Raw genomic sequence first — 19,558 nt, forward strand, 5'->3', positions numbered from 1 at the left:
TGTGTTTTGAGATAGAGCCAAAAGTCAATTATTCTTTTTGTTGGATTTCGCAGTAAGAAAAAGATTGGTTTGTTTTGAATTTCGCGCAAAGCTACACAAGGGCCATCTGCGCTAGCCGTCTCTCATTCAGCAGTGCAAATACTACAGGGAAGGCAGCCTGTTATCACTACCTACCACCAACTCTTGGGCTACTTTTTTACCAAAGAATACTGTAACTGATCTCAGGGCTAAAAGAGCGAGCATGTTTGTTGTGACGGGGATCGAACCCATGATCCTCGGATTACGAGTCTAGTGTCTAAACCATGTGGCTATGCCGGGCCGTAGGTAAAAGAAGTAAGATGCATTGTTCGAGGAAACTAGTATAAGACACCTATGCTTCGCTGCGGGGTTCACAGAACCTTATGATTCATAAAGGCACCATTGTTCTGCTCATTCTCTTTTATTATCCCCAGTCACTTCTACAGCTATCGTAATTGAATTATACCCGAATTAAAATTTTGTTACCACATTTGGACATTGTACCTGAGCACATTCTCTAGAATGATTAGAGGGGTTAGCTAGAGATATATGCATACAAAGCTGCAACGTGAATTGACACAAGACACATTATAAAGGAAAGAGCGGGTTAGCTACATCGTTTACCTTCTAGTTGTAGAGTTAGTGAAAAGTTCTATGATTGTGAATTATATGTTTTATTAAAGCAAAGTTTCACTTAACTGTCTAACTGTGTTAGGAAATGGATTAAAAGAAATACAGTATGTTGTTCCTCATGGCAAAAGTGGTCGTATACGTTTTTGAGGCTTGCCTTTTACTCACAATTAAAATTAATTATTATTAACTACCAAAAAGTGACCACAGTGAATATATCAACCTTCTCCACTATGCTCATTCACTTCTGTAATCACTCAGAGGGGTTCTCACTCGGAGACAAATCAGTTAGGATACCCACCTAGAGTATCTGAGAACGTGTACCATATTTTAGTGTGGTAGTTTTAACTATGGTGCCCTGGGTTCCAGAAGAAGGCCAGAAACAAAGAATCCAATGTCAGATTCCAGTTCAGCGACCCTTCAAACCTACTTCAAGACCCAGACTGGGTCAGTCATGCTTCGGTAACTTTCTGGGTGTGGTTAAGGCTACTTGGTAACCCAATCAAAAAGAAGGTGAGTTTATGTCATATAAATATGGGTATGAATCGGACTACCTGGAGTCCGTCCACTAAGTTTGGTCCCTCTTGTTCCAAAACTGTGGAAGGAATTTGCAGATAAACAAATTCACATAAACAAAACGTGAATTAAAACAGTATATTTTGCTGACTGGTTAGTACAGTATTATAAAGGGTCAAGTAGGTTGTTAATTACCCTAAATAACAGAGTATTAATGTGTACAAAATACACTGTTGGCTGTACACTGAGGACTATGTTGATTTTGTTGATTTCATATTTTAATTAAGTGTAAAATTTAAAATCTATGTAACCTTTTCAATATAACTGTATTGCTTTTTTGTCACACAAAGAGAGTTTCGTATGTTAAATAATAATTTGCCTAAAATATATTACGAATAACATTTCTAACATATTTGACTTTACAAAAACTTCAAATTTGCGAAATTGTAAGTAACAGCCTTACGTCAATTTAGGTCATAAGAACTTTTATCTACTAATTTGGAGAGGATGTGCTATTAAGATACTGGTGCCGCAGATGAAATTAGGCTCGGCATGGCCAGGTGGTTAAGGCACTAGACTCGTAATATGAGGGTCGCGGGTTTGAATCCCCGTTACTAAACATACTCGTCCTTTCAGCAGTGAGAGCGTTATAATGTGAAAGTCAATCTCACTATTCGTTAGTAAAAGAGTTGCCCAAGAGTTGGCGGAAGGTTGTGATGACTAACTGCCTTCCCTCTAGTCTTATACCTTGATTAAACCTTGATGTCTTTTTTCCTTCCTCTCTGATGTTAGTGAAATCCAAAACAAACAAGCGATGAAGTTATATTTTGTTAATTATAATTATCCGAATTTAGAAAAGTAACAATTTTGAAGTATTTAAAAGTAACTAAAAAATGTGTCTCGATTTTTACATTATTGACATTTAAAAACAAAGAACTTTCGACGGATCAGTCAAACCTTAGGAAACAAAAAAATCTACCTATGGTCATGTGGCATTTCTATCATGAGAACAACGTTTAAGAAAGAATGCGAACAGTGATATTGTTTTGAGCTATACAGAAGGTTGAGTTCGTTATAAACTTAGCATTAAAACAATTTTTGAGCGTAATTGCTTCCAGCCATTCAATCGTTCTCTTCCTGACGAGAAAACATTTTGACATAGCTCCATAGCATAGTAAATGATTTTGTAATAAGGTTTTCATGTTCAAAACACATCACTCCCCACTGCATGGCTTCCATAGATCATCTAGTGTACATGACAAGACTTTTCACTGTTTCTGCAGTTTGATCACAAAGACGTTCACATATACTGTGTCTTGAGACTTTATCGATGTGTCTTAGTATGTAACGTAAGGAATAACCTTAACATCAGTTTCATTCTCCAGGTGTTTGAATGTGAAACAGAGGAACCGAAAGTATGACTGAAAGCCTTTATCTTGGCGAACTCATATCGTAGTGACTTTGTTTTCAGATCAAGGTCCATCTTGCAATTGTTTCTTCGAGCACGTGAATTGTTTTTGCCACTGACTGAACAGTCGTTTGAAGGCTTGAATCTGACGGGGTAATTCATCTTGGCATTTTCTGAATATATGCATTTATGCAGTAATGAAAATAGCCATGGAAAGAAACAATGAAGTTCATAAGGAACTCACAAAGAACTGAGTAATCTAAATTAAATGAGCAATTTGTAATTAGTGTAATACATTATTACGGAAAATAAAATAAATGTGCAATTGCTCTGGCATCGTGTGTTTGCCTTAAATAGAGCAGCAAACTATATTTTATGATACCATAGCTGATCAATAAATGACCGTGATATCGTGCTACAAATATATTTTATTATTTTCCAGAAATAGCAACCAAACACGATGGATTCAAACCTGTCGTATCCATCAGCAGTCAGGGTGCTATCAATTTAATGTGAATTTCTAACACCACTGTCTAAGATGCACCCCACAAATGTACTAGAACTCCAGTCCGCTTTATTGTACATGTTGTAAGTTGACATACTCCTGGCATTAGATAAATTGACATTGATCACTACCAAACGGTTTGATTTTGGATTCATCTATAAAGATTACCCTCCTTTTCTCAACCAACTGTTTGAAGGTTTGTTCTACCTCAAACTTTTACATCGATTGAAGCCACTTCAAATTGATGAGTATCTTTTCCTTCTGGATATAAATTTACACCTTTATTCGCAGCTAGGTCATTGTTATACTTCTACTGGATTGTCATGATTTGTGTAAACAGTATCACTGCTGAACAGCCTGAGCTCAATAACTCAGTTGCTTCTATTATCAACAGTATTAATTTCACACATCTTCTTCAGAGTTTTCATATCACACCTAATGATTTGTTGTTTGTTTTGAATTTTGCGCAAAACTACACGAGGACTATTTGCGCTAGAGGGAAGACAACTAGTTCGTCACCATCAACCGCCAACTCTTGGACTATTATTTTACCAACGGACAGTGAGATTGACTGTCACTTTATAACGCCTCCCGTGACTGAACGAGCAAGTATGTTTGGTGTGACGGGGATTCGAACCCAATATCCACAGATTGCGAGTCGAATGCCTAAGCACCTGGCCGTGACAGGTTACCGCATGTAATAACAATAAATTTGTTGGTAATAGTCGTGTGTTATTTAAAATGAGCTACTTCAATATAAGGATCAAAATAAAAATCATTGACGTTCAAACAAAAATTTTCAAATTGAAAGGTAAATCAGAAAGTTCTTGGATCAAATTTACAAGGAAGAAGAAAACAAACACGTTCAACCAACGAAGTACATTCTATCTCTGTACAACCACATAATGCTGACGATGAATATTTAAAAAATTCTGAATTAACAACAATTAAAATCTTACATTGTCCACCATGGGAACAAATAAAATTTAAAAGAAGTCCATTTGTCGTTGTTCTAAGTACTTTCTCGTTGGTTTCGTTCTCCACGTTACCTCTTTTAAATGATTTCAAAGAGACGTAGTTCTCTGGTTCGAACATAGATAAAAATAATCCTTTTATCATCACTAGTCGAGTTCTTGTCACTAGAAAGAATCATATGATGCACTTAATGATTAAAAACAAGTTTAATATCACCAATAAATTTTGAGCGACTGCACCAAACCTTGTGGTACTCTTTTACCAACTAATATTGGGATTGACCGTCACATTATAACGCCCCCACGGACGAAAGGGTGAGCATATTTGGCTTAACAGGGATTCGAACATGCCACCCTCGGATTAGGAGTCGAATGCCTTAACGACCTGTCCATGCCGGGCCCACGGTTTAAGCAATAAAAAAGAAGAAAAACATTCAGTAAGTTGAAAAATATATATAAATAAAAAAATGCAAGTCTCATAAGTCTCCTTGTGCTTAGACATTTCACCTAAAGGTATTTATTAAAAACAGAGGAATTATGTCAGGTAATTGTTTGAATCCCGCTAGAATAGAGATGCTATCATACAATGGTTAACCTGTAAGGCAAAGGATAAAAGTGAGAGCTCTTCGAACTGGCAATTCATAGGTATAGCACGATAGTTAGTGCTCGACTCGTGATCATCAGGTCACAGGTTTGAACTTCCTTTACCGAACATGATCGTACTTTCAGCCATTGGGGCGTTATAACGCGACAATCCACGTTATTATTCGTTGGTAAAAGAAAATGAGTAAGTGGGTATAATTGATTAGTTGCCTTCTCTCAAATCCATTGGTGCTAAAATAGTGACTACTAATGCAGACGTGCCTCGAGTATCCTTGTCCGAAACTGAAATTAGACTAAACCAATTGCATAGGTGTCTGTCCAACTAGATTATCGTTATCGGAGATCGTTCCTCTCTTTGACTGGTTCTTTAAATAAATTTATGTCAGGAGAGTCTATTAACAGGTATAATCGAAAGCAAAATTGCAGTGTCTAGTTGTTGGTGACATATCTAGATATAAAATTGGAAAACTGGATAAAGTCGCATAGTGTAACAGATGCCAAGACTGTTATGGTGTGAACTTTATCTTCGAGCTGGCGTAGCTTGGCTTCAATTCATTATACTTGTCATAAAACATTAATATTAGGTTTCTAACGCTGCAATCGTATAGCTAGTTTCTTTAGGAATCTCAATAGTTATAAAAATGTAAGATAATAGCAATCAAATCCCAGTACGTTCTCCATATTCTTTGCTCACATTTTGCTCAGTCCGTTGTTCATCTGGCCGGCTGGCGCACAACAAACACACTTGTGATCAGAACAAACACTATTTATGCAAGCTATTTGTTAAAATATGAATATGAAGAACATATATTTGAAAATCTTAACGCATGTCAACAATGACTGTTATATTTTTGTGATTTTTTTCTTTTTTCAAACTTCTCGAAATTGCTTCTGCTGGTACTTTGTTATGTCTTTTCCAAATAAAAAAAATGTTATATGAACTGTCTTATTTTCTCGATGCTTTCAATCACATTAATCAGAATCAGTTAACAGTTAAATATCGCATTCACTATTGAGCATCCAGATATAAATTCAAATTGATTCTTTAAGATGGAGTTTTCTTGTCAGTTTCTGTTTCCACTACAATTTCCACAACTTCATCTTGTTACACATGGATTTCAGTCCTGGATAATTCCAAATTGTTTGGACTTCTTGAGCTCATTCTCCGGTCATTACGTACAAAAATTGTTCAGTTGTCATTTTTATCTTTAATAAAGTGTCAGCCATTTCGATCCTTCATGATCCAATGCCTTTCATATCTCGATTGGACTTCAGTCTGGAACAAAAGCCTTTCTTATTTTTATTGTTTTAGTTCTTTCTTTTTCTATTTCAGAAATTTGCTCCATAAACCGCAAAATTTTGTGTCTCTGAAAAAATGGATGCTTTGGGTCTTCTTTTTTGTGTAATCTACTGAAGTAGTTGCTCCATCTGTCTGTTTTTCGCTATTCAAATTGTTTATGTAGTACGTTTACGTCCTTGATGATTTTGATTTTAGTTACGTTCTTTGTCGCTCGAACTCCAGCTTGTTGTAGTTCGTAGATCACCTTTTGTTCTTCTATGGATTCTAGCTTATCATGATCTTCTTTTGAATTAGAACTATTATCTGATAATAGTTTGTTTTACCTTCTTCACTTCCTTATACGTTACCAGATTTTCGGTGCTTTTCGATTTTCACCCTTTTTTCTCGATAAACTTTTCATTGCATTTTGGATATTTTCATTCCACCATTCGGTTTCCTTATTAACAGTCACGCCTCCTTTCGACTGTCTAGTATTTGTTTGACGCTATTAAGTATAACTCTTTCTACTTTATTCTACATCACCCGGTATCTTGTGGTTCTATTTCGATCTCAAGGAGGTTTAACAATCCTCTCCTTTATAAGTTTTTTTAACGTCCACCATTCGACTTTAGGCGTGGTTTGGACTTCCTTTTTATTCTATTCATTCTATTTCGTACTCGCTACTAATACTCTGTGTTTTATTATGAAGCACTCTTCAGGTATTACCTTGTAGTTTTTCTCTCGTATTTTGCTTCTGTTAAATAACATATAGTCAATTTAACTACTAAAATCTCTGATATTTTAAGTTATGGTGTGTTCAGTAATTTTGGTTGTATTTTTGTAAATATTAAACTTTATATAAATAATGGTTTTCAGAAGCATTAAAGCTATAAATTGTTATAGAACGCCTCTGCTGACAAAACCTTGCTCAATGCCAGATCTCGTTTGTTGAAGGAGTTTATTTTCCAAAACGTATCCTACAATAGATGGCGGTATGTTGCATTGGAGAAGTTTTTGGACACCCACAAGTAATGCAGATAGCGGTATTAGATTATTAGCAATAAGAGAGCAGACAGAAGAGGGATACAAGAAACGAGTAAGCCCTATGAAGATGCTGTTATATTGTAATACCATTAAGTTGTCATACAAATAAAATGTTGAAACAGTACTTACGAGAATGTAAGGGGTTTGTTAGACTAAGGAAAATATTTAATCAAGTTTAAGCTTTAAAAGAAGCATATGTTAGGAATATGTCTTTCAAAGCAATTAATAATAAAAACAATATTTAATTAACACAATAATGGCCAAAACATTATTAATTAATAAAATTGCACCCAGCATAGTCATATGGTTAAAGCGTTCAATTCGCAATCTGAGGATCGTGGGATCAAATTCCAGTCACACCAAACATGCTCGCCCTTTCAGCCGTGGGGACATTATAACGTAAGAGTTAATCCCACTATTCGTTGGTAAAAGAGTAATCCAAAGTAATTTGGCTTTGAGTGGTCTTACACTATTAAACTAGGAACGGCTAGTGCATATAACCCTCGTGTAGAGTTGCACGAAATTCAAAAGAAAGAAACAAATATAATGAAACTGAATCAGTCTTAGCAATATGTATATATGTACGTTAAAATAAAGGATAGAATAATGCATGTGAACGTTAAACAAATAGCTTGGTTTATTTTAAAATTCGCGCAAAGCTACACAAGGACTATTTACGCTAGTCATCCTTAATTCAGAAGCTTTTTGTTTGTTTGTTTTTGAATTTCGCGCAAAGCTACTCGAGGGGTATCTGCGCTAGCCGTCTCTAATTTAGCAGTGTAAGACTACAGGGAAAGCAGTTAGTCATCACCATCCACCGCCAACTCTTGGGCTACTATTTTACCAATGAATAGTGGTATTGACCGTCACATTATAACGCCCCCACAGCTGAAAGGGCAAGCATGTTTTGTGCGAAGGGGATTCGAACCCGCGACCCTCGGATTACGAGTCGAACGCCTTAACACCCTTGGCTATGTCAGGTCTCGATTCAGAAGCTAGTCAACAAACATCATGTACCATCAACTCTTGGGCGACAGATGAATATGAGTGTGAATGCGTGTCTTTAAAAAAAGGTGGAGAAACGAAAGTCTATTCTGAATGAAGGGGGAGTGTGTAATAAAGGGTGGACGAATATGCATGTGCAGAAAGAAACTTTGTGTGTGCTGAAGATTAGTGTGTGTTGGTTTAGATATGAATGAAAAGGGATATTGTAAGGTATGTATGATAAAATATGAATGAACACGAAGTTTATTGTCGCGAGGGACAGGTGGGTACACGTGCGTGTGTTGAAAGACGATTCATTTTATATAAATGAACAAAAAATAGTTGAATAAACCTTCGTAAGCACGTGGACAAAGACATGTGGAATAAATGTAGGAAGATAGAACGTGTTAAGTATAATTATCTCTTCCATTATATTTCCATTTTTTACCAAGGAAAAGGCTATTAATCAAAGGCATTTGTAGATGATTCTCTTTTATAGTTTCAAGTTCATTAGCTTGCAAAGATAAAAAAAGAATTGGGCATAGATTTAAATGTTAGCGAATCAGCAATAAAAAAGGAAAACAATAACAAGTATATTTTTTGTGTGGTTTGTTTTGAATTTCGCGCCAAGCTACTCCAGATAGCTATTCATCACCACCCGCTGTCAGCTCCTGAGCAACTCTTTTACTAACGAATAGTTGGAATGACCGTTTCTTTATAACGCCCCCACGGCTGAAAGAGCTAGCATATTTAGTGTGACGTGGATTCGAACCCTCGACCCTCGGATTAAACAAGCATATAAAAGCAGAATTAAAACAACATTCTGTAGCTTGTATTAAGATAGACATGAACTGACTGTTTTGGAGGTTTGCCTTGAGAATTTGAGTTATAAAATGGTAACAAAACTGGAAATAATATTAAAGTAATCAAAATTTTAGATAGTATAAATCGTATACTAATAATTGATGTTAATGAAACACTATTTGTAATTTTTTTAATTATTTCATATTTGTGTACATTTGTTCACATTTTTTTATTATATATGAGTGAAAGTCGTATATTTATCGTTGGTTTTTAAATTGTTAAATCTCTAATACCTACTGTAATTTCCACGATGATCGCCCTCCAACATTCATCATCATGTACATTCGTTCACATCTTTGGATTAGATATGATCAAAGTCCTATATTTATCGTTAGTTTGAAAACCATCACAACTCCTACATTTGTTTTAATTTTAACTGCGATCGTATTTCCAAAAAATATCATTAATTTACTTTCACATTCAAACATTGTTACACTTATTACATTTCAACTTATTTCAACCCTTATTATGAGTCATACTTTTATTAACAAAGCGAAAGAAAGAGATAAATAACAACTCTTTTCTGTGCATAACAACCAAGGAAACACAAAACCTGTTCATCCTTCTTAGAACTCCATGCGGATAACCAGAAAGCTTGTACAGAAAGCTGCTTATAAAAAAAAACAACAGAATTATTTGAGACCTAAAACATAAAAAAAACAAGATAATAAGATGTTGACTGTAATAACTGACTGGAACACGATGTCAAAGAGGTATTTATACTATTCAATTTTATTTAAGGTGATTGCTGAAAGCAAAATATGGTAAAGATTCTCAAGATGTAATATTTGAGCACGGGCTTCAATTGAGAACTCCTTTTCAGATTTTCAGCTTTATGAAAGAATGTGCTTCAACAATAACAATAGTAATAAAGAAAGTTACAAAACAATAAAATTCCTTTAGGTGAACTTTTTTAAAAAACAGTGAAATGGAAGAAGAGTTAGGTCATGGTTATAGGTTTATTCTTATAGTTTTTTGTGCTTTTCATATCACCGGTTATAACATTCTTTTCATCCGAAAATGCATATCTTATCTAATAAATATTCTCAAAAATAGCTTGCAAACGCAGTTTTATTTCTTATCTTCTCAGTTTTACATATAAATGGTTCTTAGTCTTAAATGTTCAGAGAATAATTCGACTGAAAAATGAAAATTAGTTAAACAGCTCTTACTTTTGATACTGTAAATGTCACTGTATACGTTGCTGCTACAAGACATTATAAACTTGAAACTAATAATTTACTCAAGGTTTGTTTGTTTGTTTTAAAGTTTTGCGCAAAGCTACACGAGGGATATCTTCTCTAGCCGTTCTTTAGCAATGTAAAACTAGAGGGAAGGCAGCTAGTTATTACCATCCACCGTAAACTCTTTTACCAACGAATAGTGGGATTGACTGTGACATTATGATGCCTTCAAGTCTAAAAGGGCAAACATGTTTGGTGTGGCGGGGGATTTGAATCCGCATATTACGAAACGAGCGCCCTATTCACCTGGCCATGCTGTTCCTTACTGAATAAAGAATGTGGTGTTTGTTCCAAGTTAAGCACAAAGCTACACAATAGGCTATCTGTGCTCTGTTCACTATGGGTACTGAAACCCAGTTTTTAGCGTTAAGTCCGCAAACGTATCGCTGTATCATTGAGGAGGGGGAAGGTAATATATATATAAAAACAAACATAAAATTTACATTTATGGTCACAACAGAGTGTTGACCCTAATTGAACTATGTACTATGAGGGGTCTACAATGCGGTTTTGTTAAGGATTATTGGTTTTGATTTGAGATATTTATCTAGTCCCTTATAAAAAACACATTGCTGTTACGCAAGAAATCATAATTAAATGTATTTTAGTCCAGATCATTCACTTGCTTCGGTCCGACTCGAAAACATTGTACTTTAGTGAGATACAGTTCTTATGAGTCATCAAATTGCAACTAGTTAGGCACCTGCATTTACCAAATAATACTGTCGTTGCTTAAGAAAGAGTATTTTTTTAAAAACAAAAAAAGATAAAGTGATATTACTTAACAAATTATCCCCACGAGATAGTAATCCTGACACTGGTTTGTTTTTGATATAGTAAGTTAATGATCTTTACGAGAGTGTGCTGACAAATCTTGTTTGGCCTGTTATTAAACACACATTATTTTGCGTTTTTGCACAATTTTCTTAACACTGATCAAAGTATAATTTGACATCAACTATTAAAGTAACTAGACAGTCTTAATGTTAGTTTGCAATAAACTTGCAAGACAATTTAGTTAAGAAACAAATTTACCACTTTATGTTATGGAAAGCATTGTTTAAAAGGTGTATTATACATGCTGTATATGACTTTTAATGGAATTATAATCGGCATTTTAACGAGTTCACTGACACTAAGTATTTTTTATTTTATTTAAAATACTGTATAAAGATAAGATTCTTATTTCCTGTTTACTGAAAGGCTAAAGGCGAAAACATGTAAATCCATGGTTATAAAAATTAATTTTTTTATAAAAGAGTAATAACTTCTATATATCGGCAAAATCATAATTTTATCCACTCCACATTTTGTGGTCATTAAAGGTAATGTATAATATTAAAAAAATATACAAATAGAATTTGATAAGCAAGCAATATAAAAACATTGTAATGCAGTACATAGACCGAACCTTGCAATTTTTAGTTATTTGTAAAGTATTAGCTAAACTCTAAATAGAACACACTTTTACTTTTGTGTGGTCATAAAAACCTAATAATATAGTTAGAGCACTTATATCTATTACCTTGTCAGCAATGTTAGGTCGTTTTAAAATCTAAATGATATTCAACAGCAGTTCTAAAGACGTTTAGGGATGTATGGCTTGTATTAATTTCTGAAGTAGTACCAGTCACAGACACATGCATGATCGAAGCGAATGAATTTTTTATAGCCTATTTCGGCCTTCCTAACCTTGCACGTGATTTATGTTTTTTTTTTGTGCATAAAAGAAAAATAATATACATTCGTGTATGCCACATCGGGCTATCTGCTGTGTCTACAGAGGGGAATCGAACCGCTGATTTCATCGTTGTAATCCGTAGATTTACTGCTGTACCAACGGGGAAGGATATATATTACTTACTAATCCATTATAGGCCTTTTGGAATCTTAAAGCGTGAATAACTTAAGAAAAAACAAACACGCGAACTTACACGTAAGGAAAATAAAATAACAGCAAACTTAAAGTATTATTTTGGTTTGATAAAATATGCTCATGAAATGAAAAGAGAAAAATCTGTTACCTCAAAAATGTTATGTTATTACTCCAACTTTCATCTGGTAGGCAATTCCTTAACGCGAATCGACATGCTAGAGATGTTTGTTAAAACCTCTAAATATTAATATTCCAAGTTCAAAACAGAGATAAAAAGTACCTAATATTTCATTTTTATATTATGTGTTCAGAAACATATCGTTTACCAGTGGTAAACGATGCACAGCTTATATTTAATCATGTTTAAACTAGGGAAAAAAAGGAGAAAACATTCCATTCGAGATTTGTATAAGATGATATATTTAATGTCGACTAGACATTGTTCTGGCTTTGAATTGCGTGTAAGCATTCAAGAGTACACTAATGCTCATGTAGTTCTGAGTTTATCAATAATAAATCCTTCAAGTTTGCACATGAAGATAATAATAGTTTGTTTTATAAAAAGTTTATTTCTTCACATGATGAAAACAAACAACAATACAAGAAAATTAATATATGTTTATAGTATATAATACAATTAACTAAAAATGCCAGAATGTACAGTTAAAGCGAGGCAGCGAAAAATTTCTTAGTTTTCTTTTACGAAATGAAGATATTTACAAGCATTATATTTCGTAATTATATATATATATATATATTGCTTATTTTCAAATCAGTGATGATAATAAAGACAAGGGTAAAAAAGACAACAGATGAAAATAAAACGAAGGTGAAAAAATAAAGAAATTTATATAAACAGGTAAAAAGTTAAAAAGGAATGATATAAGACAAAAATTTCGAAATAAACATTTTACTTTTATTGTTATATACATGCGTAGGCCTTGTAAGACTAACAGATTACACAAGTAGGAAGAAAAGAATAAAGTGAGGCTTGGCTCAGTAGTTATTTATACTGTATTCCAAAATACGCTTGTTTTTGTTGTTTTTTACCTACCTGTTTGTAAATTTTTGCTCTTATCTTTGTTGTTTATTTGTTTGTTTTGAATTTCGTGCAAAGCTACACTACGGCTATCTGAACTAGCCGTTCCTAATTTAGCAGTGCAAAACTAGAGAGAAGGCCGCTAGTCATCACCACCCACCTCCAACTCTTGGGCTACTCTTTTACCAACGAATAGTGGGATTGACCGTCACATTATAACGCCCCAATGGCTGAAATGGCGAGCATGTTCGGTGCGACGGGGATTCGAACCCGCGACCCTCAGGTTACGAGTCGAACGCCTTAAACCACCTGGTCATGCCGGGCTCTTATCTTTATTACCCAATTTTTAAAATTTTGTTCAAGTGTTTTCTTCAGTATTCTCAGGTGAACTAGGTAGAACAGGAAGCTATTAAAACTAAAATCCACGTGTATATATAATATGTATGCCGTGAAATATTAATACAAAAATTGAAAAAGCTCATATCTTTGTAGAGAAGTATATAAAAAAAAATAACACAACAGGATAGTTTAGTAATAGCTTTTAATTAGAAGTAGTTTATGAAATGCTTTATTAAACAAGGTTTATACATATACAGTTATTTAGCTTTAAGAGTCATGTATGAAACCTCGTTCGAATTTGGACTTGCGCAGTGAAGTATTAAACTAGTTTATGTAACAAAAATATATTTTATATACGTGAAGATTAGCTACTTTTACACTTTGCCTCAAAGTGAATGAAAAATTTTCAGTGGAATATAAAGAGTTATTAAACATTCCTCACACTGATTAATCGAAGTGCATAAAAACTATGATCTAGGACTATCGAATGGATTATTGAAGGCATTAGTAGAAGTGTGAACCATTCGTTGTTTTGGTTAAAAAGAGGTAGGAATAATTAAGCCTATTTTAATAGGTAATAACAAACTATTAACCAGTTAGTAACTGGAGAGTGGTTACCGTATAGGCTACAGACTACGCCCAATACTGATATTCGATCGCCACATAAACCATATTGGTTTAATTTCTCGATGAATAAATATGAGAAGTCTATTTGTTTGTTTTAGATCAAAATCACATTAAGTTATCTAATGTGTCCACTACAGTAAATCGAACCCCAATTTTAGCGTTGTAAGTGCGTAAACTTACTGTCATTCCACTAAAGGAAGTATATGAACTCATCCCAATATAGTACACAATATAAAATAACGAAAAATTTGGACTTAGTGTTAAACTTTATTAGACCTTTATCACAACCATAACACTAATTAAAAACCAGTTTTCTGATGCTTCAGATTACGCAAGAGCGAAGTTAAGACTGTTGGGTTCTTTTCGTTTTGAATTTCGCGCAAAGCTACTCGAGGGCTATCTGCGCTAGATGTCCCTAATTTAGCAGTACAAGACTAGAGAGAAGGCAACTTGTCATCACCACCCATTGCCAACTCTTGGGCTACTTTTTTTCCAACGAATAGTGGGATTGACGGCCACATTATCATGTCCTTTCAGATTACGAGTCGAACGTTTTAACCACCTGGCCATGCCGGGCCATCAAGATAGTTATAGTCAATCCACCTGCAGTAACTATAGATGTCATATAAATTATAGTGACTGTAAGTGTACCATTTTTGGAAAATATTACAACAAATACACGAAACGTAATAATCATCCTACATAGTTCCAAGCTATTCAGTAAGTCACTCTATCAACTACCAAATAATGTGAAAGATACTGAAATTCATTTTCATCACACTCATTTGCCAATGATAAGTGAAGAAGTGTTGTGTGATTAAGCACCTGGGTACCACATCTTTGCACACTGAAGATATCTTATAAGTCTTCAAGATTTTACCTGCGTTTAATAGATTTTACAAAACGAAATATTTCCAAAGCTTTTGGGCGCCATTACCTCAGCTATCAACCTTTTATAGTTTTTCTTGCACTTTGCATAGCTTTATTATTATTAACGGAAGTGTTTGTGCTATAAATACGAATGTACAAAAAACATAGTTTCAGTAGAAATATTCACAATTTAGGAATTGGTGTAAAAAAAACAACAACTTGGACAGAAAACTGGTGATAGTACATGAAGCAAATAATTAGTTTTTATTCATCTTTTTAAATTATATTATATTGTTTCTTTAATTTTAGCTTCTTTAAAAGTAAGAGATAAAATATTTATGCACATAGTATATTTATTTTTATTATTAAAATATTTTTCATTACTATCGTACTGTATGAATTTATGGCTAATCTGAAACTTGTAAGCTGGTTGAACATAGTGAAACATTATTGGGGTTACGTCTGGAAATATTACTGACGATGAGGGTATCTAACTGATGATTCAAAGCGTTCAAACCATTAAAAATCTGTGTTTTATAACATTCCATACTTCTAATCATAAAGGTACATAACATGAATTACATTAATTATTGGATAAATTTCTATTTTGATCTATATAGTAAACTAGCTTTGCCCAAAAGTTAATCATAATTTGATGTAAATTGTAATGTCTTCTCTTACTTTGGATAACCATTGTAATGGAATGAGTATTTGTAGTTTCAATTCCGAAAGGTGTTTGACAGCAACGAAAGACAAGAGACAGCTGATGAAACCGCAGTACTATGCAGTTTAAAATAGTTAGCGCCAGACATATTTGACCAGTGATTTGATATTCTATATTCTTTCCAATTTCTGTAAGCTAGAAGTGAGTACATAAGCTTGATTCTGTCTCATTATTCATGCTATCTTACAAAGAAATAAAGCAATATTAGCAGCTTTTGGCCAAGACTTTCTAGGGTTAGAGTAGCCTTTGGAACAGCTGAGTTTTAACTCAGATGCCTGTAAAATGAAGATAAAGAATAGTATACTACATAGGGAATTTAGAATTACTTCAATTTCATTAACAGTCTCGTGTATTAAACTTGATTATTCAGTAGAGGAGAAGATGCCTAAAACACGCTGTTTTCTCTTTAAAACTCACCGTGGCTCAGATCATGTGTAATTATGGTCAGATAGTTATGCAGTTATTAAATGGAGTGATTCCAGACACGAAAAAGGAGTGAATACTGTTAGTTGTATAGCTAGCACTAATTCAGTTACATCATATCTTCATGCATATGCTCATTTTTCAAAAGAGTTGAGATTTCTAGCGCCCCACAGTGGCTCAGAGGTATGTCTGCGGATTTACAACGCTAAAATCTGGTTTCGGTACTCGTAGTGGGCAGAGCACAGATAGCTCATTGAGTAGCTTTGTGCTTAATTGAAAACAACAGATCCCTAGTACAAAATTATGGCAACAATTTTAATATAATTCAAGAGAGAGCATTTGGTGTCTAGTGGGCTCTAAAGCTGTTTCTGTCAGACTGTGTAGAACATATTTAATATACCACTTAAAAGAGAGTATTTTTCATCTTAATTAGTTATTTTATCAAGTAGATTGAAGTTTATCCTCAATGACACCTTAGCTCAGTCTACAGCTGATAAGTAAGTTTATCACTGGGCATCTTGCTTCAGGTTATCAACAAATACTTATGATTGAATTAGTCAACGCTAATAGTTTTTTAGTAGTGCATAGTACTAGACGTTCTGAAAAAGAGCACTTCAAAATGTTACCCACAATCCATCTTTCTAGTTGTTGAATAGATGTTTGTTAACTCTGTAAATTGAAAATAGACTGCTACCTGTCACTGTGGCATATTCGATAAAAACAAGTAGCCTACATGCCGTTATTAATATTATTTGTTGAGAAATGATCCCTTGTTTGTTTGTCTTAAAGCAAACTCAAATTGAACTATCTGCTGTGTTCGCAGCAAGTAATCGAACCCTGGATTTTAGAGTTATACGTATGTAGACTTACCAGGGAATATATAAGTAATGCATTTTCTAACACTGTGTTATGGAAAATGATCTGTATTTAATTACTTCCGAAATAATATATTTAACAGAAATTTTAGTACAAATTTTGATAACCATTTTAATTTTGAGCCATGTAAATAAAAAAAAAATTTCATAACAAAACATAAAATTTTAGCATATTTATGAACACTAGAACCTAAATCCCCACGTAATTCTTTGCTTTGGTGTTAATTTCGTACAAAGCTACTCGATGAATATCTGTTCTAGCCGTCCCTAATTTAGCAGTGTAAGACTAGAGGGAAGGCTAGTCATCAGCACCCACCGCCAATTCTTTGGCTACTCTTTTACCAACGAATAGTGGGATTGACCATCACATTATAACGCACCCACGGCTGAAAGGGCGAGCATATTTGGTGTGACCGGGATTCGAACCCGCGACCTTTAAATTACGAGTCGAACGCCTTAACCCACTTGGCCATGCCGAGCATTTACACGTACTCAAAATTAATCTATTTTTGTTTATGTTTACCTCTGTTTCTTTCTTATTTTGTTTGATGTTATAAATATCAATTCGAAATAAACACATAATAAAAGTAGTCTTATTTAAAGGTTTGGCATTTTTATTTTGAAAATCATCATTTCATCTTTATAAGTAAAGTTTTTTAAATAAAATAATATTCACATTTTATTAATGAATTGTATTATAAACGTTTTCCTAAAATAGTAATTTTAATATTAGAAAATGTGTCTCATAAAATGGTGTTTCAAAAGAATATGAATCCTTTGTTATATTGTAACCTATGTAGATTTATCGTTAGATGTAAAGGATTAGAAGTTACTCATATATTTTAAACCACATACACCAACAACGTGATAAAAGAATTACATTATTTCACGCCGTCATTTCTTATGATATAAATATTAATAATTTCTAGAAGCTGGACAAATTAAAAAATTGAGTTATTCCAAATAAATTTTGCATACGGGGATGTAACATATTTTAATTCTTGGTTAATAGCTAGCTGGACTAGAAACAAGTGGACAAATGAAGGTCAAAAAAAGGATAAAGGAGAATAGGTCAGGACCTTAGCATAACGTTTCACGAATATAAGCAAATAAAGTAGGTTCGATGCTGTAAACTGTATATAAGGCAATGTACACGACACTAGATAACAGTGATTACGATTTGTACAGAAACTAGAACCAAGGTGCTTAGTAAAAAGGTAAAACAAACCATTACTCATAACTTGAAAGTAAGATCTCTGTGATAATAGCACCCAATAGTATGGAGGACATTCCATCTATCAGACACAATTGAAGTTGCAAGAACCACAATAATTGTATCTTTCTTGATGACTAGAAAAATCACTTGAAATAAAAATGTATCTCAAAACGGCTGGTAATGGGTATTATCACCTTTATACCTATACTAATTAATAACCTGACATCCACCTGCAACGCCCCCTACAATCCCGTACCCGTTTATACTCTCGTCCCTAAGACATGTGTACGTCAACGGTTACATTCAAACTCTCTCTTTCTTAACATGAAGATGACTTCGGAATGTCGAAACGTTGTTCTCTGCTTTCAATAAAAGTGATAATACCTATACCAGCCGTTTTGAGATACAATTGTATATTTGTTGAAAATGGCATGATTTTAATCTTTTTATTGAAGTATACATTTGTGGAATTTATAAAGTTTAAATTTGTTATGAGTAATGGTTTGTTTTGAATTTACACTAAACATCTAGCTATTTATATATGTATAAATAAATCAAATACAAATGATAATTCAAACAGTACGATAGAGAATAATTAAAAGAGATATGAGAGTAAAACAATGAATTTGTACAAAGCTGGAAAAAGACAACTAAGCATCAAATAACAAAAAAAGCAAATAAAAACGTTTAATATAAATAGTGTTTGTAGTGATTTCAATAGTCATTTAGTAGTGTCTGAAAATACGACATTGGTATGACACGTGACTTAAATACTTGATTTCATCAATAGCAGATGTTGGAAAATTGTGTAACATTAAAAACTTAACGTTTCAATGTAATAAAATATATGTGATGCGTATGCTTTTAGCCTATTAAAACATAACATGAGACAATAAAATGCCTTGCGCTTTCCCTTCTGGCACTTCTAATATTATATTTTATATTTATTGTAGATTTTATGAGTATAATTAATTAGATATCGATATGGTTATAGTTGTGCTTGGAGGGGTTAAGAGAAATGAACTCGTCCCGTGTGACGTTTTTTTGACATAGGAGACACGAGAAACAGTTTATGATGATAACATGTTTATGTGCATGAAAAGAAAATAAGCTACTTTGCAGAACGGGTAACTGTTTGTTAGTAAATAAAAAAGAGGTTCTCCAATTTCTTGCCTCATATTACTTTACTTATAAGACTTACGTGTACTTGAATGGGTTTTTTTTTTACATTATTGAGAAAAACCATTCAAGTGCACGTTAGTTGCCACTAGTACACAAAATGCTGAAATCTGGACTTCTGACTAGCACAAATAATCACTGCTTATTTTAGTTTTATTTGAACTGTGAAGTTCAGTACCTTATGCCACTAATCATTCCCTGTTCCAGTGAGATTATGAATTGTGTACAACGGAAGAGTTTTGTTTTAATGCCAAAGTTAGAAAATGGTTTGAGTTTATATGTTCGAGTTGACCTTATTAAGCTGTATTAGCTAGTATTATC

General features: G+C 33.6%; 1 long non-coding RNA gene across 5 annotated transcripts in view; it reads right to left on the reverse strand.

Moving 5' to 3' along the window:
• Positions 1 to 19,558, reverse strand: part of LOC143248362 (uncharacterized) — a 68,124-nt gene that overhangs the window by 38,779 nt on the left and 9,787 nt on the right. For 4 of the 5 annotated variants that reach the window (XR_013026945.1, XR_013026944.1, XR_013026943.1 and 1 more), the window contains one exon: positions 9,213 to 9,432. The exons of the other annotated variant lie outside the window; for it this stretch is intronic. This is a non-coding gene — a long non-coding RNA (uncharacterized LOC143248362). Of the gene's footprint in view, positions 1 to 9,212; positions 9,433 to 19,558 lie in introns of those variants that run through there. 5 annotated transcript variants of the gene reach the window in all.

This window comes from Tachypleus tridentatus, chromosome 4, assembly GCF_004210375.1.
Source record: "Tachypleus tridentatus isolate NWPU-2018 chromosome 4, ASM421037v1, whole genome shotgun sequence".
NCBI classification, from domain to species: Eukaryota; Metazoa; Arthropoda; class Merostomata; order Xiphosura; family Limulidae; genus Tachypleus; species Tachypleus tridentatus.